The 24,797-nt window shown below is 38.2% G+C and overlaps 1 pseudogene across 1 annotated transcript in view; it reads right to left on the bottom strand.

Annotated features, from left to right (window-relative positions):
* Positions 1-23,017, bottom strand: part of LOC308244061 (elongation factor 1-alpha 1-like) — a 50,753-nt pseudogene extending 27,736 nt beyond the window's left edge. Inside the window, exon 1 of the transcript in view lies at positions 22,983-23,017. The product of the transcript in view is annotated as an elongation factor 1-alpha 1-like (transcript). The remainder of the gene's footprint in view (positions 1-22,982) is intronic.
* Positions 23,018-24,797: the final 1,780 nt, after the last annotated feature.

The raw sequence follows: 24,797 nt of genomic DNA, 5'->3' as shown, positions 1-24,797 counted from the left end.
GAGAAAGAGAGAAACATCAATGTGAGAGAGACACATCGAATGGTTGCCTCCCACATGTGTCCCAACCGGGACGAGGGACTGAGCCTGCAAGCCAGGTACATGCCCTTGATTGGAATCGAACCCAGGGCCCTTTAGTCTGCAGGCCAATGCTCTATCCACTTAGTAAATCCAGCTAGGGTGGTACAACACTTCTTAAACTTCATTTATTTTTTGCCTTTCTTCCTGTATATTGAAAGTATATTAACGCTATGTATTTCTCCTTGAGATTTGGTCTTGTTAACAATACTTCCATTCTTCTTCATTCGAAGTATTTAAAAAATTTCCAATATAATTTCTTTTGCATCCCATAAATTATTTGAGGTTGTGTTTCTGACTTTCCAATTGCATGGGTTAACATTTATTTTTGTGTTTAGTGTCTAACTTGATTATAGCATGGTCCGAGAAAATGGCCATTATATATCCATTCTCTGAATACTAGTATGCTGAAACTGGTTTTATAACAACTTTTGGTCAACATTTGTAAATTTCTCATGTGTGTTTCAGAAAAGTATTTATTCTCTAATGGGGTGGTCCAGAGTTCTATATTGTCTATTAGTTCAAGCACATTGATTTTGTTGTTGAAATATATTTCTTTTAAAATTTTCATCTGCTTGATTTGTCAATAAATGAGACAGCTATGTTGAAAGCTCTTACTGTGATAATAGATGTGTTTATTTTTGCAATATGTTAATTTTTGTTTTAAAAATTTCCAAGTTATTTTATTAGGAACATACAAATATAGAATTATTATACCATACTGATTAAATTATATTTTGAAAAATTCATTCTTTTTTTTTTTTTTTTTTTTTAAATATATTTTATTGATATTTCACAGAGAGGTAGGGAGAGGGATAGAGAGCTAGAAACATCGATGAGAGAGAAACATCGATCAGCTGCCTCCTGCACACCTCCCACTGGGGATGTGCCCGCAACCAAGGTACATGCCCTTGACCGGAATCGAACCCGGGACCTTTCAGTCCGCAGGCCGACGCTCTATCCACTGAGCCAAACCGGTTTCGGCTGAAAAATTCATTCTGTAATAGAGATTTATTTTATCTTTAATAATGCTTTCTGCTTTAAAGTCCATTTTGTATTATGTTAATTTTATGGCCCTAGTTGTTGTCATAGTTTTTATTAGTATTTGTTAACATAGTTTTTCTTTCTTTCTACCTTTGACCTTTTCATATGTGCACATTTTGTAGAGTGTCTCTTGTGAAGTATATCTTTAAAAGAAATAAGGAAATAAGGATGTATTTTGACTTGCTTCTATAGTCTTACTTTACTTTCAACTTGTCTTTTTTAATACTCTTTTTTATTCTTTAGTGAAAATACTTGAAATTTACTATCTTTTCAGAAGATCTTTATATTTTAATAAGATGTAATGTTCCACTCTGTTCACGTACCCGAAGTGTGGCTGTGGATTTAACAATTAAAAGCATACGTAAAAGCTAGGTTTCTGATTCCCAAAACTAATAAAATATGTCAACCATTTGATGCCAATAATTGTCTGAGGGCTGAAAAAAATCTGAACATTTGCATAAAGCACAAGTTTTTGTCTTGAGACATGCATGAAAACACTACAACTTTTTCTCACAAACTGATTTAATAATGACTTGCCTCTCTTCTTTTTTTCCCTGTTTGTATTTCCTTTTCACCATGTCCAGATTTTTTTCTGGCTGCCTAGTTTCTGCAGATCCTGGGTCTTTTGCATAAAGCTTGCTGCCCCCCTTCCATTCTCTTACTTAACCATTACTCATTCTTCTTCTTCTTCTTCTTCTTCTTTTTTTTTTTTTTTTTTTTTTACCAGCAGCAACACAGTAGCCCACGGCCATTCACACCTGTACACTCTAGCAACTCACACAAAGAAACAATTACACTTTCATATTAGAGATATATAATAAACAAACAAACAATGAAGCTTACAGATTTGGATGGAGGTGGAGGGCGAGAGAAACAGAGATTTTTAAAGTTCATGGAATTTTTCTTAAACACTGGAAGATACCAATCTGTTTTGTTTGTTTTGCCACATGTCCCTGTGCTCTTCCATTCCAAATTTTTCACTTCCAATCAGTTATCCCTGGTCTAAAGAATTCTTTGTTGCCGCTTATTCAAGAACCTATGCTATTCAGTGACTTTATAAAATAACGTCACATTTTCCATTGCTCAATGAGAAACATTTTCTGAAAGCCACTGAGAGAATTAACAATTAAAGTTGTGGAAAAAAAAAATAAAGTTGTGGATGGACAGGAACCATGGGGAAAGAAACTACTTTTTATGTATTCTTTACAGTATTGAGAGGTTAAAAAAGATCAGTGCCAAACAAACTTAAGAATACCACCAAATGTCTCTTTGTAAGTTAATGATCACATGATATGATATTGTCCTTTCTTGGTAAACTTTGGTGTCAATGTTTCACATGATCTGTCCAGATTCTTTACCTGCAGTTGGCTCTTTTCGGCTGTCAGCTGGCATGTGATCAAGCAATGGAAAGTGACATTTTATATGCATGTAAGCAGATTATTTAAGGCAGGCAAATTTTCTGGGGGAAAATCCAATAGGGATGACTACTGGCCTTCCTTATGGTGAATAGCATATGGATGTTGGAACTGTCTCCAATTACTCCATCGGTTTTTTCTGGTTTTGGAACTCAAAGTCATAGGGTTTTTTTTTTTTTTTTTTAGTTTTTTTTTTTTAATAGTTTTAGGAGATAAGGATCAAAATTAAATATCCAGAACAGGTGCGTGTCTGTAAATGTGCGCATGCATTGGCACCCACTACTTGAATGTGCAGTGTGTGCCAGCTTGGAAATTGTGGGTGGAATTTGGGCATTAGCTTGAGAATGCAGCCTGTGGTGTGTGTGTGTGTGTGTGTGTGTGTGTGTGTGTGTGTGTGTGTGTGTGTGTTTTCTCATCCAAAAAAAAAAGCATCCAAGATTTTATCTTTTCCATGTGAGCAGAGACAGAGTTCCTGCTGTGTCCATTTCCTAATCCAGAAATGAGCACTGAGAAGTGAGTTGTTCCACGTGAGATAATTGTGATTGCCCTCCTAAAGAGCTTCTTTCAAATGCAAATCTTTATAAAATCTGTTACACTCTTTGCAGCCTTCTTTTGTGGAATATACTAGATAGAGTTTAACCTCATCCAAATGAGTAGAGTCATTATTAGGAAACTGGATTTTTTTCAGTGCAAGAATACAGGATGCTGGTGGGTTATTGAGCTATGTGGAAATGTAGGCCTGACTTAAATGCCCTGCAGGGTGTAGTTATTGAGTTTATTTACTTATTTGCTGTCCATACTTATTCTATTTCTGTCTTATGGTAAAACTGACATTCCTATTTTTAATTCTGCCTTATTAGCTATCCTTGACATTTATTGTTTGAATCGACAAATTGTTGGTCATTACTGAAGCTGGGCAATGTTTACACAATGCTTATTCCATTCTCTCTGCTGGGGCTATGCTTGGATATCCCCAAAGTGGATTGGATGGGACACAGGAGCAATTACACTTCAGGTGAGGGCTTGTGGCAGATTGCCCTCTCCAACAATCTTCCATACCACATCCCCTTCTGTTCTGTGACCTTGATCCCCTTTGAGAGATGGGGGTCTACATCAGGGCAGGTTTTATGATGAGTATGGCAGAAGCGACACTATGTGTCTTCTGAGGCTGAGTCAGACAAGGCAATGAAGCTCCTGTGTTGTCACTTATTTTTGGAGTCCTGAGCCATCATGTAAGAGATCTGACTTTCATGCTACAGGAAAGCCCAAGAGACATAGTGAGGTGGTACAGCCATCAGCTCCAGCTGAGATCCTAGCGGACAAGCATCAACCCCAAACACATGGGTGAAGACACCTCCAGATGATCCCAGCCTTCATCTGCTGAATCTTTCCCCTGAATCCTGTTTCTGCCAGCTGTTGAGTCTTACCAACTGAGGGCTCAGATATCATGGAACAGAAACAAAGAGTTCCTGCTGTGCCCTTCCCAAATTTGAGAAGCATAGAATCTGGAATGGTTTGCTATGTAGCAATGGTAACTGTAACAAAGTGGAGACCAAGAGCTTTAGTGCCCATACTGTAAAACATTGTGTGAAGTAGTGGTTAAGATACTGAGCTCTGGGTTTAGACAGGACTGAATTCAAATCCTGGTTCCGTCAGCTGCACCCCAGGCAAGTTCTAGAAATTCTTTGAGTTTCATTCCTAATCTATAAAATGGGGATCATGCTAGTATCCCATAATGGGATTTTATGATAAAGTATTTGATATAAAGCATTCAGCACAGAATAAGCACTCTGTAACTTTTAGCTATTTTTTGTGTGTGAAATAAGTTTGAATTCTCAAAGAATTCTATTAGTGCCTTCCTGATTTTCAGCTGTATTCAAGATAATTAAATTGTTCAGATAAATTATGTTCTACTATATTACTATTAAGATTTGGCAATGTCATTTTCACTACTCAAAACCTGGAGAGAAAATAACAATATATGCACCCAGAAGCAGAGACTGCTAGATTATAAGTTTGAGGAGGCCAGGGACCACATCTCTATCATCACTATATCTCCAGAGCATGCACAATTGAACACAGAGAAAATGCTTAATCAATACTATTTGTATGAATCAACCTAAATTCTGTTTGTGTAGCTTTTGTACAACACTGAAGATGGATTCACCTCATCATCTGCTTATTTTCAGAATTGTCAAAGATAAAAAGAAATTTTCTGAAAAAAAAAATCCAGAAGCCTAAAATTTAATTATCCATTACAACTATTTTCAGATTATTTAATTTTATTTAGGCCTACAGAAGCACACAAAATATTAACCCAAAATATTTTCTTCATATTCTTAGAATATTATGATGGATATGAAATAATTTGTTAAGTAATTAGCCCCAGGCATTTTTGCATAAATGCTTATAGTTTTGGTTTTTATGATTCAGAGACCAAATTGATAATGTTGAGGAAATACGCTGATTTAAATTAATTATAACCTTAAACTTGCTTCATAATTGCAATCACTCTAGGCAATGGGTCAATTTTTTCATTATAACACACAGAACCTTAATTAGAGTGTAGATTATGATCTATGGCAAGGGATTTTGATATAGTCTAGCAACGCAATTTTAATGAAAACACTGGAATCTGATTTTTATTAGATGAAACAGATACAAGCTTCTCTCTGGGAGTTGAATAATCTTGAAAGCTTTAGCATTTTATTGATGAGTAGCAGACAGACTACAAAAGAAAATTTTGCTTTCCAAGATCCAGAGTTATATCATCCACAAAGTTTAGGTTATGCTACGGTGACAAACAATACCAAATTTCCCTGTCACATCAAATTCACTTAAGGTTCGGGTGACTTGCCATACGTTTGATCTTGAGGTTCCTGCATCTCACTATTTGTGTCTGCGATCAGTGTGGCTGAGGAGTGGATCCTTCTGCTCAGAAGTGATGTATATCACTTTCACTTCACACTTCATTGGGCCAAATAACTCAAATGGCCATCTTCAATTTCACCAGGAGTCTTTCTGCTCTATGTCTAGGGATGGGAAGAGAATGGGAAACATTGGTGAGCCTTGGTAATGTTCCAGGGAGTAACATAGTGGTTGAAAGAATCTGGTTCAACATCTTTTTAGGGGAAATCTTTTCTTTTCTTCACTTGATGAACTTTGAATTGAGTAAAAATGAAATCTTGCTTCTCTAATATATTCAGTAAAACCTAAAGTATAATAAAATATGGTACAATTTGCTGCAGAATGGATTTGATAGAACATGGTTCTGTCTTGGATTCTTGCCAAGGAGTGGGGATACTTAGTGCTGAAGCTGCCAGAGGGACTTGGTTACAGCATTGCTTTGCTGATAATGTAGTTCCGAGGCCTAAATCTAGAAGACGATACCATAGGGAGGCTCTCATTTAATTATCCCCCCCCTGGTGTGAGCCCTGAGATAAAACACAGTTTGAAAAGCAATCATTGGCAGCTACTGCAGAATATTATTACATTTCAGATGGTTACTATATGGATTTAAATATCTTCTTTTCCTAAAAATCAATGTACAACTACTTCTATTCTCTACCAGTCATTGTCCTATTCTCATTAAAAGAATACAGGGTGAGGCAAAAATATGTTTACAGTTGTTTGTATGGAAAACAATACAATAGTTAATATGTAATATACAAAAAATAACCTCTGTGTTTCACGTACTCACAACTGTAAACCTACTTTTGCCCCATCCTGTATACTAGTATATACATAGTGAAAGTCTGAGAAGACCCAGTTGGCAAGATGTGTTAGTTGTAATCTTTTTTTTTCACCCCTCTAAACCAGCTAGGGTATATTATGCACTTGCCACTTTTTAAAGGCTGGATATGATTTCCTGTCATGATTTTCTACTGCTGCCTATGGGTTCGTGGCCTATGCTAGGAAAGTGCCAGTAATTTGAACCTCTTGGCACTTTCTTTAGTGGCCTTTGGCCAATAAGTGCTAAGCTAGCCTTTGATGAGGAGACTTTAGTCCAGTGTGTTGGTGGTGCATTCTTGGACCAACCTTTTAATTATTTCAATCATGGCAAAATCTGGGTTAAGAGGTGACTTTTATTGTGCTTTGCATTATTTCCATAACACAAAACAATCCCTAAGTGTAACTAACAAATGAACTTTCCTGGTACACTGTTTTTGTCATATTAACCCAGGATTTTACTGGTGAGCATACACGGGGGTCTGGGTGGGGTTGACATTGTGTTGAGAGTCTGTGGAACTGCTTGTGCAATGGGCCTTTCCCAGTAAGTGCCAGGCATTTAAGAAGCCATCTAAATCAGGATTTTGGTGTTTGTCCACATTTTTCATCCTTTTATTATTACCACATGCAATTTTTATTCCTAAAAGTACTTTGATAGTCTGTCACTGTTTCAGTTAAAAACAGGGCAGTGCATTAAAGGATGCTGTCTTGCAATAGAAATAAAAGAAATTTCCATTTATCAGGTGACCATACAGAGTACTGGTGTCAATATTTGAAAAAGGAGCATTAGTACCCTGGCCTGAGGGCATGAGAACATTGTTTACCAGAAATGGCTCTTTCTAGGAAAAGAAAATGAGAAGGCATATTTTGGGAAAGGAGCTGATCTTTGCAACTAATGAGGAAGATTTAATTAGATTTTTTTCTTATATCATTCTCTCTCTTGATTTCCCCCCAATATATTGTCAGATACAATGCCATGTATGTTGTTACATTTATTCCTTCATTCATTTAACCATCATTATTAACTACTATGTAACAGGAAAAGGCTAAGTATTAGGGATAAAGGAATATGTCTTAAACCATTTTCTGTCTACAGGGGGAGATAAATAGATGAATAATTAGAGAAAATAAACAAGGTGTTATGGGGCCCCAAAGAAGGGTATATATAAGTATCTAAGAGGAAGGGGAGACAGGAGAAAGATTATCACAGCCTTCTGAGTCTCCAAAGATAAGGGTAAGTAAATCAAAGCGGGAGACTGCTCCCGCAGAGGGAAGAGCCCAGAGACATTAATTAGTGGAAGGGCCAGGGACCTGTGATGATGGAGCTTAGGTGAGGGAGGGATTGTGGCAGATGAGGCTGATCAAAATCTGGAAGCCAGCATCATAACTCAGGACTTCAGAGCCATATCAAGGAGTTTGGACTTCATCCCATAGGTGGTGGGGAGCCATTGAAAAACTGAAAACAGGGAGGGCTATGATCTGATTTCCATGTTAGAAAGATGACTCTAAAGGCAAAGCAGAGTTTTGATTGGAGGCTGTCTTTGTCCAGGTGCAAGAGATGAATGGAGTGGCAGGGGAAGAAGAGGAAAGGTAAGGGATATTTACACTGTAAAATTAAGAGAACTTAAGTGATTGGATGCAGAGAGTTAAGAAGAATCTGTGATAATTTTCATATTTCTGGCTTGTGTTACTGAAATATAAGGGGAAAAGCACATTTGAAGGGAACGTGTTTGAGATGCTTAAAAACTGAAAAGGATAAATCTGTTAATCTATTGGTCAGCATTTATGGAAAGCTCAGTATGTGCTAAATATTATAAATTGTGTGTTGTAGCTGATTTAATCCTCACAACCACTATGATAGCTATGCTAGTTAACTTCATCAAATTTAATAAATTTATCAATTGTAAAACATATCCTGATATCAAAGATGTTAAAATTGTCCTTCCTAGAACTGATAAAATATGGTATTATTCCCATTTTACAGATAAAAAAACTGAGGCAGAGAAATTAGGTAACTTATGCAAGGTCACATTATTAGTGAATAGAGGAGCTGAGATTCAACTAAGAAGTTTGGCTCCAGAAATTATTCACTTTATCATTGTGCCATGTTACCTCTTGGTACACATGAATCTCAGGAGAGAGTGATCTGGAGGGAGATCGAGATCTGAGAGTCATCAGTATAAAACTCTATTATATGGCAAATGTGAAGATGCTGTGTATGGTACATGATTCATAAATTTGTGATAAACTCATTTAAGTTAGAATGGAAATAAAACATTGATGATTACCTCTAATGCTTATTTTGATACATTAACATGTCTCAAAATATCAAAGTCCACCTATTTTAGGCAAATGTTCTACAAGAGAAATGAAAGATGCACTATCGAGAGAGAGTGGTAGATCAGAATTGCCCAGACTTCCCTGAGTGTATTGCATTTCCTCATACGTCTTGTGAAATAACAGCTGAGAGGTTGAGCAGGATGGAAAGAAATCTCCTTGAGAACAGTCCCGTACAAATGTGCAAAATCAAAATCAAGTCTGTGGGTTTGCATGTTAAGTTCATGATATCCTGGGAATAAATTCCTTACCTGTGGGTAGTGTGTATTTGGCCAATTGCCTTTATTTATTAGTAAGAGGGCAATGCCATTCAGCACAGTGAGTCACAATATTTTGGATGCAGTCCTTCTAAACCAATAGTAACAAATTTGTCATTTTAGGCACAGTATTTTTCCTTCCTTTATCCCACCATTCTTCTTTCCTCCCATTTCTTCCTGGATTCTCATTTCCCAATGGGGGAAGCAGAGGCTGAATATATACAGGTTGTTAAAGGCAGAGACCCAATTACAGAGTTGCAAGGGAAATCCAAAGAAACATTTGGAGTCCAGTCCTCAATTTGGTTTAAGTTTTAATCAGGCCAAGGGGATAAATGGAGAACAGCTCAAAGGAGGAGGGTTGAATAAAACCAGCATCTCTGTGGCCTCTCAGCAGGATCAGGTGCAGAAGGTAGGTATTAATTGTCTCTGAAAAGAAAACAGAAGAAGAGTTCGGGAAAGAGGGCTGCTCCAGTAGCCAGCCTTCCAGATGGGGTCAGTATGAACTGCTTATGAGCAGCTGTGGCTTAGCCCACACAATTGCACATGTTTGTAAGTGCCTTTCATCTAACTTGTTGAGAGTGTAATGACAATAAACAGAACCAATGAAGAAGCCACTTCAGCAACGAATGGGTTTTCGAAAGAAGAAAGCCATGTTTTGAAGAATAATTCTGAACTTTTAATTTGCTGTATTTTGGCCCCTGAAGAAATCAATAATTTCTTTAATTTGCTATGCTTATTTAATCCCACTCTAGTTAAATCATTCTCACCAGATGGTTTTTTTTTTTTAAACTCTAAAATATTGCTTCTTTGTTTTTAGAAGGGCACTTGGATAGAAAGCATTCTATTTATATCTCTTTAGCTATCATTGGCATAAAACAACTGTCTCTATATTTTTACTTTTTATTTACTTTCTAGCATGACTTCTTCTATCAGTCCAACAACCCATATTAAGTAATGGGATTATCTAGGTGATAAACTGCCTTATGTAAGTCTTTTGAAAAGGAGGTGGCTTATAAATACATTCCAACTAAAATACAAAATAGTGCAAGCACCAAAGTCATTTTTGAGAGGATGGAAACAATTTCTTTCTTTTTTTTTTTTTTCACTAGAGTAGAATTTGGTGGAGATAAGACCTGAGACATGGAGAGAAAATATAATAATCTATGAGAGGTAGAAGTTGGTGATAGACTCTTTGTTGAGTGCCTAGGAACCCAGGCAGGAGTTGGGGTGGGAACTTCTCAGAGAATATGTAAAAAATTACATTCTGCAGCTGCTAATGAGGACTGTGAAACGGTGTCCTCCATAAGATGAGGACATTTACCTTTATCTTCTTTAATCACAAATCCAGGGGTAGGCCAGCTGGTCTGGTATATGGGAGCTCCCTGACATCATCAGGGACCAGGCTATCTACTCTCATCCTCGAACTTACAAAATAGTTGTTGGAGCTCCAGCAATCACATCCATGACTGGGGTAGACAAAAAAGGAAAGAGAAAGAGAATGAGTAGAGGGGACCTGGGGATCTGCTCCCCGAGACAGTCTTCTTTAAAGAGTTTTCCCTGACGCTCTACTTAATAACATGCCTATCTGCAAAGGGCCTAAGAAAGGTAGTTTTCTGAACTGGGCACCCATCTCCCTCCCATAATATTTCTGCTAATAAGGAAATAGGGGAGAATGGTCATTGGGTAGAATCTAGTTGTCTTTTTTTTTTTTTTAAATATATATTTTTATTGATTTCAGATAAGAAGAAAGAGGGAGAGAGAGTAGAAACATCAATGATGAAAGAGAATCATTGATCAGCTGCCTCCTGTATGCCACACAGTGGGGATGGAGCCCGCAACCCGGGCATGTGCCCTGACCGGGAATCGAACCATGACTTCCTGGTTCATAGGTCGACATTCAACCACTGAGCTGTGCCAGCTGGGCAATCTAGTTGTCTTTGACATAGTGAAATGGGACGGAAAGCAATAGATTAACAGCATTGAAGGCAAACCATGCTGCTTTATTATTTTAGCTAGGGTCAAGTTTTTTTCAGAATGCAAATGTTGCCTTTTTATTTAATACAGTTTAGCCCTGGACATTAAACAATCAATATTATAACACTAGTGGCCTGGTGCAAGAAATTTGTGCACAGGGTGGGGGGTGTCCCTCAGTACGGCCTGCACCCTCTCCAATCTACGACCCCTCAGGGAATGTCCGACTGTTGGACATCCCTCTCACAATCTGGGACCACTGGCTCCTAACCACTCACCTGCCTGCCTGCCTGATCGCCCCTAACCACTCTGCCTGCTGGCCTGCTCACCCCCAACTGCACCCCCGCTAGCCTGCTTGCCCCCAACTGCCCTCCCCTCCTGGCCTGATTGCCCTTAACCACCTCTGCCTCAGCCCCACCACCATGGCTTTGTCCAGAAGGACATCTGGAAGGTCTCCCGGTCTAATTAGCATATTACCCTTTTATTAGTATAGATTGCACTATGTCCAGGTATGGCTGAGTAACTAGGGCAAACAATTACAGGAAATTCGGAGATTATGGAAGAATTGAATATTGATACTGACTAATCACATACTTCTATAGGGCTGTCCTTCCTTTAAGAAGGTTACTATAGGCCTGGCCAGTGTGGCTCAGTGGTTGAGTGTCGAGCTATAAACCAGGAGTCACAATTTGATTCCCAGTCAGGGCACATTCCTGATTTTGGGCTCAGTACCCAGTAGGAGTTGTGCAGGAGGCAGCCAATCGATGATGTTTCTCTCTCATTGATGTTTCTATCTTCTCTCCCTTTCATTTCCTCTCTGAAATCATTAAAAAAAGTAGGTTGCAGTAATTTTAATAATAATAACTATTATTATTATTATTATTATTATTATTATTATTATTTTGAATGGTGTTTGAGACTGAGGAGGTGAATGTGGAACTGGCTTATTTTGATTAAACTTGTTTTTCAGAGAACTCATAAGCAGCTGAATTTGTCTCCCTGGTTGCCATATGATAGAGACAAAATGGCCCCAGGGGTTTCAGAAGGGAACTCTGATCATTAGAACTTTTCTAACTGATGTCAATGGTGTAATAAACAACTTTGTGTAGTTGGTTGTGGTATTTATAATCTAAAGAAATACAAACCTCTGATATTTATCTTGCAACCCTCTGTCCACCAATAACCATCACAAAACTCCACGTGTCCTTCACCCCCACTCAGCATACACTAATGGAATTTAGGGCATTCACGCCTAAAAAAACCCTAAAACAACAAAAAACTTTTCTTAACTTTGACAAAATCCTATCATTACATCAAATGAAGTAAGTAGAAGTTGCCGGTAATGTAGTTCTACCTCATTTGAAACGTTTATTTTGTCTTCTAACTGGAGTAACCTTCTGGGAATAAAGAGTGGGTTTCATGATGGCAATTGCTTTACGTGGCGATAGTAAGCTAGAATATACCCCCAGAGATTGGGCTGGATTGTGGATCCCACTGGCTCCAGAAAGCCTCTGTGCTTGGATTCCCTCCACTGGGCATGAAACAACGCACAAAATTGACCGTTCTTTTCTTTTTCTAGAGAACTTTGTACATAGCTAACTCCCCATGTAAAAAATAGAAATGCTTTTATTTTAAAATATGAACCAAATGAACCAACTTAAAAAAAAATGTGGAAGAAATAAATTCAAGTGTGTGAAAGCATGAGGAGGCAAAAGGAAATAATTCTATTATATTTATTTTTCAACAAGGGCTTACATCTGTTTCTAATTTACACAGATTATTGACACATCTGGTTGTTTGGCTTTAGGAATTGTAAGTTGCTGTAGTGGCATTTATTTTTTGAATCAACTCTTCAGACCACCCTGGAACTCATGCAAACTAGTTGGGAGAGAAGGTTGTAATATTTTAAATAAAGTTACCTTCTGGCATTTCAAAACCAGTGCAAATGGATCTTGTCATCTTGTGTTTTGTAAATTGTGGTTTTGCATTTTTGACACCTGCAGGAAAAATAAGACCAAAGCCAAAGGCGTGATGGCTTGACAATGACAAATTGTAATAGCCAGATAAAGCTATCAAGGGGACACTGGAGATGGTTGTAAGGTTAGCCATTCACAGTAACCATAGGGGATCCTAATTTTAGCAGAAAACAAATAGTAAAGGAGTGACTGATGAAAATGCTGTTTTAACATGGCCTGATGGGAATACACATTCTAACAAGGGAAGTGGGATTGTGAAGAAGTAACATTGATTAATACTTGACCTCTTGGATGGATTCCTTTTGTAATCAGGAGGTAACTTTTCTCCCTATGTGGTCTAATTGTAGTAATTTATTCCAAGAATATGAATAATGGGAATCATGGAGTAGACCTTTAAGATTTTAAAAAACAAAAGCATGATAAAACACTTATTTCATGGCAAATACTTCTTAAATGGAGTAGCATGATTTTATTAAAATAAACAGAAGCCTATACACCAAAATCCTAATACAAATTGGTAAAAACAAGGCAAAACCCTCCAATAGATAATTCTTTAGTCTCAAGGTACAATGTAAATAATTAAGCACACAATATGATTTGATTAGTTTTGTGAAGAAGGCTCTGGAGTTCTCAGAGAAGTGTTGGTCCTTTGTTTTCCTGTCACAGCAAACCTTAAAATTCTCTCCTTTTGGAGATACAGTTTTACTAAATGGAGTGAGATTGCACAGCAGATTGACATTTAAAAATGACATATGGCTTTAGCAGTCTTTACAGGCAATTTTGCATCCCATTTTGAAAGGAAATGATCATAATTATAGAACATCTGATATATCTTAGAAACAAACTTATCTGTTGTGCTGACATTCCCTTGTCTTTAGATATCATTTTATTGAATATTCACAAAGCAAAACACCAAATGTGTATCAATGCCAGAGATAAATGATAAAATGTCTCAAGTATAAACCTACAGTCAATTTATAATGTATAATAAAGGTGTAATTCCTACAACTTTTTGGTAGAGATGACAGAGAAGGAATCAAAATTAGGAGATCAAATTCCAAAGACCTCACCTTGCATAAAATAGCTATGTAATTAGTTATGTCTTATCTCCATTTCAGTACAGTCTTATACTTTAAGAAGCTAATAGGTGTCTATTGGGATCAATTAATGGCCTCTGGGAATGATTTCATTGGAACTCATTTGGGTGTTATCATAGTATTGTCCAACATTGACTCAATGATTTTTAAAATATTACCACTTCTAGCATCACCTATAGTCCTGTCATTTTCAAGCCTTAGATTTCATGAATGTGTGAGTCACAAAGCTAATTTGGAATATTTCTAGTTAATCCTTAGTGTCTAATTCTTGATTAATTGACCTTTAATAGATGTTTTGACGATGGAAGATAGGAGTGATGGTGAATTCCACAAATAACACAAGCCTTTCATTTAAGCAAAACTTCACCAATTTCTTCTAACCAGAGTAATGATAACAGTAGATTGGCCTGCATTTTGATCTATCCCCCTTTCCCCTGTTCACAGCAAGTGACACAGGTTATTCAGTCAACGTAGGGGTGAGGGGCAAGATTGTTGAGGAGTTTCCAGTGCCTTTAATGACCAACCTTTGGTAATAGTCATGGACAGTGACAGCTAAATAGTGAACTGGTAGGACCACTTGCTTAGACACTTGTCAGGAGGTCTGAGTGGATCATTTGCCAGGCCCAGAAGACAAACATTGCTTATTGTACATTTCTCTTTCAATAAACCTTTCCTTGGCCTGTTCCAGGCCTCTATTGGAGCTACAAATCAAAGGATAGGAAGGAGCAGGACTGGGAGAAATTCGAATGTGAAAATGCCAGTTCAGAGAGAAGAACAAAGCAAGAAGAGAAAGCAGGGAAGCAGATGCAGAACTAGGCTTATCCTCATTCTTTGATATTCAATTTCTCGGGCGTGCTGCACATCCAGACCTCACTCCTCCTCCTGTCTCGCTTCTGTCTGGAATTAGGGAGCTGAAGAAATATGTCTCGGGGTAAATGCCATTGTGTACTTAAAACCAGGCAGTTCCAAAATGCTGGAGGTGAAAGGCAGAGTTAGAAGTCTCTGGTCAAAATTCCTTATGTAGATAAGGAATCAAGGCCCAGAAAGGTGAAGGGGTGAATGGACATCTCTAAGCGTGACCCAGAGCAAACAAATGTCTTTATTTTCGCTCACTAATGCTTATTATTTTATTGTCAGTCTCCCCTCACTAGAATGTAAGCTAAACGAGGGAAGAATATTTGTTTTTTGTAATTGAGATGTAATTGACAAAATATGCCTTTGATTGATTTTCTGATCTTAAGTAGGAGGAAATAATTATTAAAAATATTCAGACCATTTAATAAGTTGTCTCTTAGTGTTTACTGAACATGTATGGTATGTTCCATACTGAACCTGGTGCAGTGGGAAGAGAAAAGCATGGACTCTACACAGGTAAATTTGATGCCTATAAAGCAGGCATTCAGTGATGTGATAAGCAAGTGAAAACACAGGTGACCACGCTCTGAAGGTGAGAGTTTAAGATTTAGAGGAAGGAAAGGAACTTCCCTCTCGAGCCTTCTAGGTCCAACAAAATGGAATTCATACAGGGATCATGTCAAGCCATTTTCCATGATGCAAGTTTGGCCTATCCCATACCCTTGGAAAGGGAGGGCCTTAGAATTGTTTTGGTTTGTGGAGGTGGCAGAATTTCCTCCCTTCAGCCATTCTGGACAGCCTATTGCTCAGCAGGCTTGGGAATCTTGAGGTATTTGTTAATCGTTACTTGAATCATCAGAGGGACTCTTCTTATTGTTCTCTTGCTTCTTTTCTGTTTTTGCTGGTTGGAGCACATTCAGCCTTGCTCTCTCATCAACCAGAAATTCCTATTCTTTTGACTCATTCATTTCCTTTATCAGGAAATATCAAAATGAACCACTATATTATCAGGGCTAATCCTTACATGATTGACTGTTTCCTTTTCATCCAATCCTTAAATTACTATCAACTATGTTTTAGATTTACAATGCTTGTTTTAAATTTATTTCCAATAGAAGATGATATTTTATCTGTTAATTAGTAAGACCTTTTATTCCATATCATAACTTTAACATTTTAAGCATTATTAGCCTTTTACTTTTCTGGATGAGGACTCAGTATTTTATAGTTATCTAGAAATCTAGAATTCTTTACCTTTCTTTATAAACTTATTTTGTTACCTAAACTAATATAAAACATTTCTTATCGTTTCTTTTTTTAGTTAAAAATTGTGTTTGAGGCTTTATATTTTATTTGGTAACATTAATTTTGGTATTATTATAGAAAATCTCTAATGTCCAAATTTTGATCTTCAGTTTTTCCGATGAGAGAATATACATTCTATATTCAAACTGTCCTTTGAAATTTGGCTCAAATCTTTTGTTCCATATTCAATGAAAGACAGTCCTTCTGAATGTCTTAGGGAATCAAGGGAACAGGGCACCTCCTTTCTCCGGGCCTTGTCTGGCTGGGTGCCTGCTTCTGCGGATTAGCTTAGTTCATGGCTCACCCACCTCCCTTCTACACACGCTGTCCCCCACACAGCGTGCTGCCCAGGTTCTTCTTCTCCACATTCCAAGGATGTATAGCAGTCGTTCGCTGAAGTTTAGGGCAATACAGTTGTTTCATTAAAAGAAGTTTGAGTTATAGGTCATAAAAATTAAGTACATATTATTGAAGATCCTTGAGAACTTCATACTCTACTTGTTTTAAGCAGGCTGCCTGGTTTGTAATTTTCCTCTTTATTCTCATTCTTCCCTCTGGTCTCAACTCCAGCCTTTCAAGTCTTGTTATTTCTTACACTGAGAGTTTAATTATCATGTTAAGGACCAGGGTGTGTCTTCAGAATCTCAATTTACACCTAAGTTTTCATCTAGGAATATTCCCAACCAAGACTATATATTTTTCCTGTAATGAAACCTGGCACGTGCTGTCAAACTCCATGGCAGCACATCCCTCATCCCTCCTTTCAAAAAGATAAATTTAAACCAGAGGAAGCCATTCTCTCTATGAACTAAACCTTTTTGTATTCTCCTTATTTTAAATGTCTGGTCTTATTTCATTAAAAATATTTTTAATATTATACTTTATCTTACATTTTAAAAGTCCTATAAAATTTTTGAAAGCTATATAAAGTGTCAAACTTAATACAAGTGAATACAAGTGACAGTGAAAATACCAGGTCAGCTTTGACAAAAATTATTTAGCATGCATTATTTCAAACAATTTTACCTTACCATTGCATTTAATTTAGTTTCTTTTTCCCCCTCTAGTGATTCAAAGTTATACATTTCATTTCTATTTTTTATAGTTAAGGCTTAATATACATATCAGTATAGTTCTCTACCAACATCAAGAATAAGAAAGTATGGCCCTGGGCGGCATGGCTCATTGGTTGAGCATTGACCTATGAACCAGGAGGTCATGGTTCAGTCCCGGTCAGAGCACATGCCTGGGTTGTGGGCTTGATCCCCAGTGTAGGGTGTGCAGGAGGCAGCCGATCAATGAGTTTCTCTCTCTCTCTCTCTCTCTCTCTCTCTCTCTCTCTCTCTCTCTCTCTCTCTCTCCCCCTGCTTCTCCCTTCCTCTCTGAAATCAATAATAATATATTTAAATAAAAAAGAATGAAAAAGTATGGATACTTCCTGGGGAAATTTAATGAAGAATTTAACACGCCTTCCCAATACCCAGAAATTGTTGAAATAATCTGAACTTTTTGTTTCAGAGCATTATTATTTTATACTAGAGGCCCAGTGCATAAAAATTCATGCACTGGAGTGTGTGTGGGGGGGTCCCTCAGCCCAGCCTGCCCCCTCTCACAGTCCAGGAGCTCTCAGGGGCGGGAGGTGACCCAGCGATCAGGAGAAGGCGACGCCCCATCACACTTCTGCTGCTGCCACTGCCAGCAGTGCAAGCCTCAGCCAGCCCTGGTTACTTGAGCCTTGGGCAGCCCTGGATGGCTGGGAAGCTGCCATCTGAGGCTTGCCTGCACCTTGGGCTGGCCCTGGGTGGCTGGGCAGCCGACATCTGAGGCTTGACTGTGCCTCAGGCTGGCCCTGGGCGTCTGGGGGGCTGAGGGGACTGGGGGACTCTGGAGGCAGGCCGCCCTGGCGGGGCTGAGGGGACGGGGCACCACCATCTTGTGGCTGTGGGTGCCGCCATCTTTGAGGGCGTGACAGTCAATTAGCATATTCCCTCCTTATTGGCTGTGGGCACTGCCATATTTGAGGGCGTGGCAGTCAATTAGCATATTCCCTTCTTATTGGCTGTGGGCACCGCCATCTTTGCAATGGGGTGAGAGTCAATTAGGATATTCCTTCTTTATTAGATAGGATTATACACTTTCAATTTCAAGAACTCTCCTCATCTTTTCAAACAAATGTGTCAAGTTTCACCATTTCATTAACAACAGTTGTTTAGCCTTAACTGTAAATTTTATCAACTCTATTGGTCACTACTCTTTTGTTATGGGATATCTTTTCCTTTTCTTGAATTCTTTATTTTAAAAAGAAAAACCCCTCCAGTTTATGTCAGCCTTGAGCACCTAAAGCACAGTAGGGCAGGCAGCTTCCCTTGCTTTGGCCAGCCCTGCCCTTGAAAATTAAAAACCATGAATAAGACCAAATCTTCCCTACTCATGAACTTTGTCCCTGGGTCTGAAGCTTACTAGGTGTACCAGTTAATAATGCGGATTTTTTTCAATAAATGGAGTTACACATATGTTGATATATATGTGATTTGATATGTATGCTATTTTGTTGTATTGACAACAAACTTCAAAACTTAACATTTCAAATTTTCTGAAGGAGTTATCATAGATATTTTTATGCTTAAAAATGTTGAATTTCGTGCCAAAAAAAGAGCATTTGCGGGAAGTTTTAATTCATTACTTTATTTTGAAGAAGTGTGCTGCTGAAAGTTATCGTATACTTCGGGAAGCTTATGGTGAACATGCTCCATCTCAAAATACTTGTGAATGCTGGTTTAAATGCTTTAAAAGTGATGATTTCTATGTGAAAGACAAAGAATGTCCAGGTCAACCAAAAAAGTTTGAAGACCAACAATTACAAGCATTATTGGATAAAGATACGTGTCAAACTCAAAAACAACTTGCAGAAAGATTAAACGTTGCTCAGCAAGCAATTTCCGATCATTTACAAGCAATGGGAAAGATTTTAAAGGAAGGAAAATGGGTGCCACATCAACTGAACGAAAGACAAATGGAAAAACGAAAAGTCATCAGTAAAATGTTGCTTCAACGGCACGAAAGAAAGTCTTTTTTTGCACCGAATTGTGACTGGTGATGAAAAGTAGATTTATTTTGAGAATCCCAAAGCACAAAATCATGGGTTGATCCAGGTCAATCATCAACATTGACTGTAAGGCCAAATCGTTTCGGAAAGAAGACACTGCTCTGTGTTTGGTGGGATCAGGAAGGTGTGGTGTATTATGAGCTTCTAAAACCAGGTGAAACCATTAATACTGATCGCTACCAACAACAAATAATCAATTTGAACCACGCTTTGATCGTAAAATGACCAAAATGTGTCAGAAGACAAGGCAAAGTAATTTTGCTTCATGATAATGCACCATCACAAACTTCAAAACCAGTTAAAGACACGTTAAAAGATCTTGCCTGGGAAGTATTAACCCACCCGCTGTATTCACCAGACCTTGCTCCTTCAGATTACCACTTGTTCCACTCGATGGCACATGCACTTTCTGAGCAGCACTTCAAAATGTACGAAGAAGTGGAAAACTGGGTCTCTGAATGGTCTGCTTTAAAACCAGAAAGGTTCTATTGGGACAGTATCCACAAATTACCTGAAAGATGGGGGAAATGTGTAGCTAGTGATGGACATTACTTTGAATAAAGCACTTTTGATGTTTCTCTTGAAATTATTGTGTTTTCTTTGGATTACAAAATCCGTATTATTAACCAGTTAACAGTTAATCCACTTTTAACCGGTTAACAGTTAATCCGCACTATTAACCAGTTAATAATCCGAATTTTTAGCTGGTTAGCACTATTTATGGGTTAATAATTAACCCACATTATTAACCGGTTAACAGTTAGTCCACATTATTAATGGGTTAATAATTAATCTGCATTATTAACTGGTTAATAATTAATCCGCATTATTAACCAGTTAACAGTTAATCTGCATTATTAACCATAATAATGTGGATTTTGTAATCAAAGAAAACATGATAATTTCAAGAGAAACATCAAAAGTGCTTTGTTCAAAGTAATGTCCATCCCTAGCTACACATTTCCCCCATCTCTCAGGTAATTTGTGGATACCGTCCCAATAGAACTTTTCTGGTTTTAAAGCAGACCATTCAGAGACCCAATTTTCTACTTCTTCATACGTTTTGAAGTGCTGCTCAGAAAGTGCATGTGCCATCGATCGGAATACAACAAAATAGCATATATATCAAATCGCATATATATATCAACATATGTGTAACTCCATCTATTGAAAAAAATCTGCATTACTAACCAGTACACCTCGTAAGCAGGTCCTGAATTTGTTCCATGAACTTTTGTGGCCTGTCCTTGTGTACAGCCTGTTCTGATCTGGAGGGTCTAAGTCAGGATCTGGGTGGATTGCAGACCTGGTGGGCTTCTCCTCCGCTGGCTGTTTGAGGTGCTAACACTCCCATCACCTGTGCTGCTTCTTGATGAAACTCCGGTTCTATAGTATTATTTCGGGAGAAATAGAAAGTAATATTCATGTGTTCAGGACACCTAATAGTTCTGGGTTTGTACCTTAAACAGTTGTTTGTACTCACCTTTCTGTTTTTCTCTTCACCACCTCCCATATCTGCTTTGTTTTGTTCTTCATGTAGTTTAAAGCATACACATAGGCACACAGGCATGTGTATGTGCACACATATTCTCACACTCAACCAGAGGGGAAAGCACATTGTGGGGTAAATAAAATAATATAAAGACTAGTCTCCAGGAATCTGTATCAGGGCAGACAAAACACCACTTAGCAGGTATAACTTTTCTTATTTCCTGTGCTAAATTGGCCATGGTCTGTGTCCTGCAGGAGCACACAGCGTTGTTGGGAGATCTGAGAGTGCAGAGAACGCATTACATGATGGAAAGAACAGATATGGAAAATCTGAGTTCAAATCCCCACGTCATCACTAGTAGTTGTATGAATTTGAATAAGTCTCTTAAATTCTCAGAGCCATAGTTCTGATTTCTTCTGACAAAAACAGGTATTTTCATTAAGAGCCACAGAGTTTGGCAGAAAGAAAAACAGAAAAGGATAAACAATGAAGTCTCTCTATTTTCAAGACTATACCCCACGAGGGAGGCAAGACAAGCACACCAAGTAACGTGAGAACATCGGTGTCCTCTGTGGCGAATACCCTCCTTGGTGCTCCTATGGGATCAGAGAAAGACACAAGATAGTGGGAGAGAAAAGAGATGTTATGTAACATCAAATTAGCTAAAAAATACACTGTTTAGTAATTGTGATCTATGATCTCAGTTTTAATATAGCAGGTGGGTCACAAAATTGGCGAGAGGAAGGAAAATTCTGGGACAGGTGGAGTGGCCATGTGGGCAGCTGGCCAGTCTCTAGAAGCCACACTCATCCCCAGAGAGAACATTCTACTATCAGATAGGATATGTTCCCAACTTGTACAGTGTCTTCCATATGTCTCAAAATACTGACCGCCTTAGGAGATGATGTAAAAGAGCAAATAAAAAGTGAGGAAGAGAGATTACCCAGATCAAACAAGAAGAATGGAGGCCAGCTGTTCTCCATTCTTCCCGGGGACAAAGAGTTCTGTCCTCTGATCTGTCCCAACACGTTATCTTATTGCACTTAGCACTTTCTACCTTGGATTGTGATTATTTATGTAGGAGGCTTTATCTTCCTTACTGAACTGCTGGTGTGTGGAGCCCAGCGCTTGTCTCCTTCCCCTTCAAATCCCCTCAGGGTGGGCCTTGCATTTAATAGGAACCCAGTGACTGTGTGTTAAAGGCACAGAGAGGCTGTTAATAGCAGTGGTTGGTATTTAAGTCACACTGAGTGAAGGAAATGTTTCTTGAGGGCTGTTGGATTGGGGGATAATTTACTGAGGGAATGTTATCTCCTCTAGAGGTCTTTACAAAAAATAACGTATTCTCATCAATTTGAAATGATTTAAATATGGTATTGAGTGTGCCAGAGGCAGAGAGTGGCTGAACTGTCCAGATTCCTTCCAGAACTGTGATGGAAAAGACCAGCTTCAACTTCTCACTCTTTCATTCTCTCTCTTCTCCCACCTCTTGGTGAAAAAAATACTTAAACCCACCTGACAGCCATAAATTAATGGTAGCATAATGCATGAGGTGTCTTCATGAAAACCTCCTCTTACCTAAAAGAGATATCTGGATTTGGGATTATCCACCAGAACAAGGTCCAGTTCTTATCTGAGGCTGGCAGGTCTGTCTTTCTGCTGCTCTGATGACTGTGCACTTAGGAGGAAATAGAATGGTGGGGCTGCCCCCTCACCTGGCCTGGAAAACATTGAGGCGGTTAATGACCTGAATGTCTTCAGCTACATGGTTTTCTGGAAATCTTACAAATAGGGACCCAAACCTAGGCATGAAGATTTCCTTAAGGCATCTAAGATTTCTCTGATTGTCCTCGGAGGTAGCCCCACATGTCAGCAATCATAAATGGAGGCCAGAAAAACTTTTCCCACTTCTTACTCGAACCTTTCACACATAGAGAAAATGTAGGGATTTCTGACAAGAAAACTTCATTCTTCCATTTGACAGTGAAATCACATTTCTCTATTTGAAAGAAACTCTGCCTCCAAAGTCTAATTTTTAGAACTCTCTGGAATGAGATGTTCAAGGACCATTGAAGGTGAATCTTTCTATTTTTGATTTCTCATTTCACTTGGGCTTCAGAGATTCCACATTTGCTTATATTTCCTAGAATTTCCTTTTGAAAAAAAAAATGATAGTAAAGGCTGGAGAACTAGTGGTGGTTTGATGAGATTGGGTTCTTAGGGAAAGAAAAGAGAATAGTGGTTCAACATTGAACTGAATTGTCTTAAGCCTTCACTCTGGGTTGTTGGAAGGTGGAGATGGCATCTACATATCACTGCTTACCTTTGCACTCCAGGTCTCCACCGGGGAAAAGGCATCGCTGCCTTTGGAGGTAGGCCTCCAGATTGCAATAAACTGCTCAGAGACTGTCATATTGGGTCATGGTAGGACAGATTATTCAACTGCACATATTGTGGGAATTTTAATTGTATAAAATGCTGCTCTGCAGTATGGAGTCACTAATCCCATGTGACTATTGAGCACTTAAATGGGGCTAGTCTGCATTAGCTGGTATGGCTCAGTGGATAAGGTGGCAGCCTATGGAGTGAAGGGTCCTGGGTTTGATTCCGATGGGCACAATGTGGGCTTGACCCCCAGTGGGGGGCATGCAGGAGGCAGTTGATCAATGATTCTCTCTCATTGATGTTTCTTTCTCTTTCATTGATGTTTCTATCTCTCTCTCCCTCTCCCTTCTTCTCTGAAATCAATAAAAATATGTTTTTTTTAAAAATGGGGCTAGTCTGAACTGAGATGCTCTGTGAGTGTAAAATACACATCACAATTTCAAAGACTGAGTACAAATAAATAATGTAAAATAGCTATGTTTCATCAATATATGTCAGAATTACAATATTTTTGGATATATTGGGTCACATAAAATATACTATTAAATTTTAACTGTTTTTAAAATATGGCTATTGGAACATTTGAAAATACATATGTAGCTCAATTTATATTTCAATTGGATGGCATAGCTTTAGACATAACACTGGAAAGGAATGGGAGTATTTCTCCTCACTAGATTGTCTCATTCACTCTATTTCTTGTAAGTACTGAAATGGTCAACTTTGGCAAAGATTCTTTGAAAGTTGCACATGCCCTTCTCCATGTGCTTTTTGTTAGATTATAAATATTTTGAGTCGCTTCTTGTCAGAGTGTCAACAAAACCATAACGAGTGATGACTTGTGTTAGGTATGGGATTTAGGATTGCAACATTAATAAGACCTGGCCGCTGCCCTAGGGACCAGCTGTCCAGAGATAAGGCAGGTAAGTACACAGCTGCTAGAATCAAACTGGAGAGGTGCTGTGGAGGAATCTGGCACAGGAGGTTGCTGCATTTCCATCATGAGAATAGGGATTCAGAGGATGGGGTGTTCCTCTGGATCACCTATTTCTATAAGCCCCCAGCCCTTCTCAATTTTATATATAATATATTCTATGTACATATGAGTTGTTTTTATCACACAGGTAAGACAAAGTCATTGTAAAAAAGCAAAGAAAAATGAAAAAAAAAAAAAAAGGAAATACAGATAATGCAGAAAACACAAACTCCATGGGTGCCACTGTTAGCATCTGGGTATGATCTTTCCCAGTCAAAAGTCTCTCAAGTGTTAGACTCAAACTCAGATTAGACATAGCAGAAAGAAAAGTTGTGGCTTCTCAGAGATTTAAGCAATTATCAACTGTATATATGTCTATACCTCTCGCTTCATCTTTCATTGTGCTTTTATCTATGCTGGCTTTATTCCCAGGCAAACTTTTTGCTTATTCTGGAACATTGGACCCTGGCAGTTCAGGCTTACATGATCCTTTGTGCCTGAAATTTTAGTAGAGGAGATTAGATATAGATATAGATATAGATATAGATATAGATATAGACATATATATATATATATATATATATATATATATATCGATATAGATATAGACATAGATACATAGAAAATAAACCATTGGATCAATCTCTATGTTCAAGAAAGATTAATCTAATTGGTCTAACCAACAATTAAATTAATTGAGAATAGGAAAAGAATGTTACCCCACAGACAAAGAGGCAGAAAAAAAGGATGTTTGTCTGTCTACTCCAGTCCACCTAC

This window comes from Plecotus auritus (genome assembly GCF_963455305.1).
Source record: "Plecotus auritus genome assembly, chromosome: 3".
Lineage (NCBI taxonomy): Eukaryota > Metazoa > Chordata > Mammalia > Chiroptera > Vespertilionidae > Plecotus > Plecotus auritus.
Note: the sequence above shows the minus strand (reverse complement) of the source record. Positions and strands in the feature narration are given on the sequence as shown.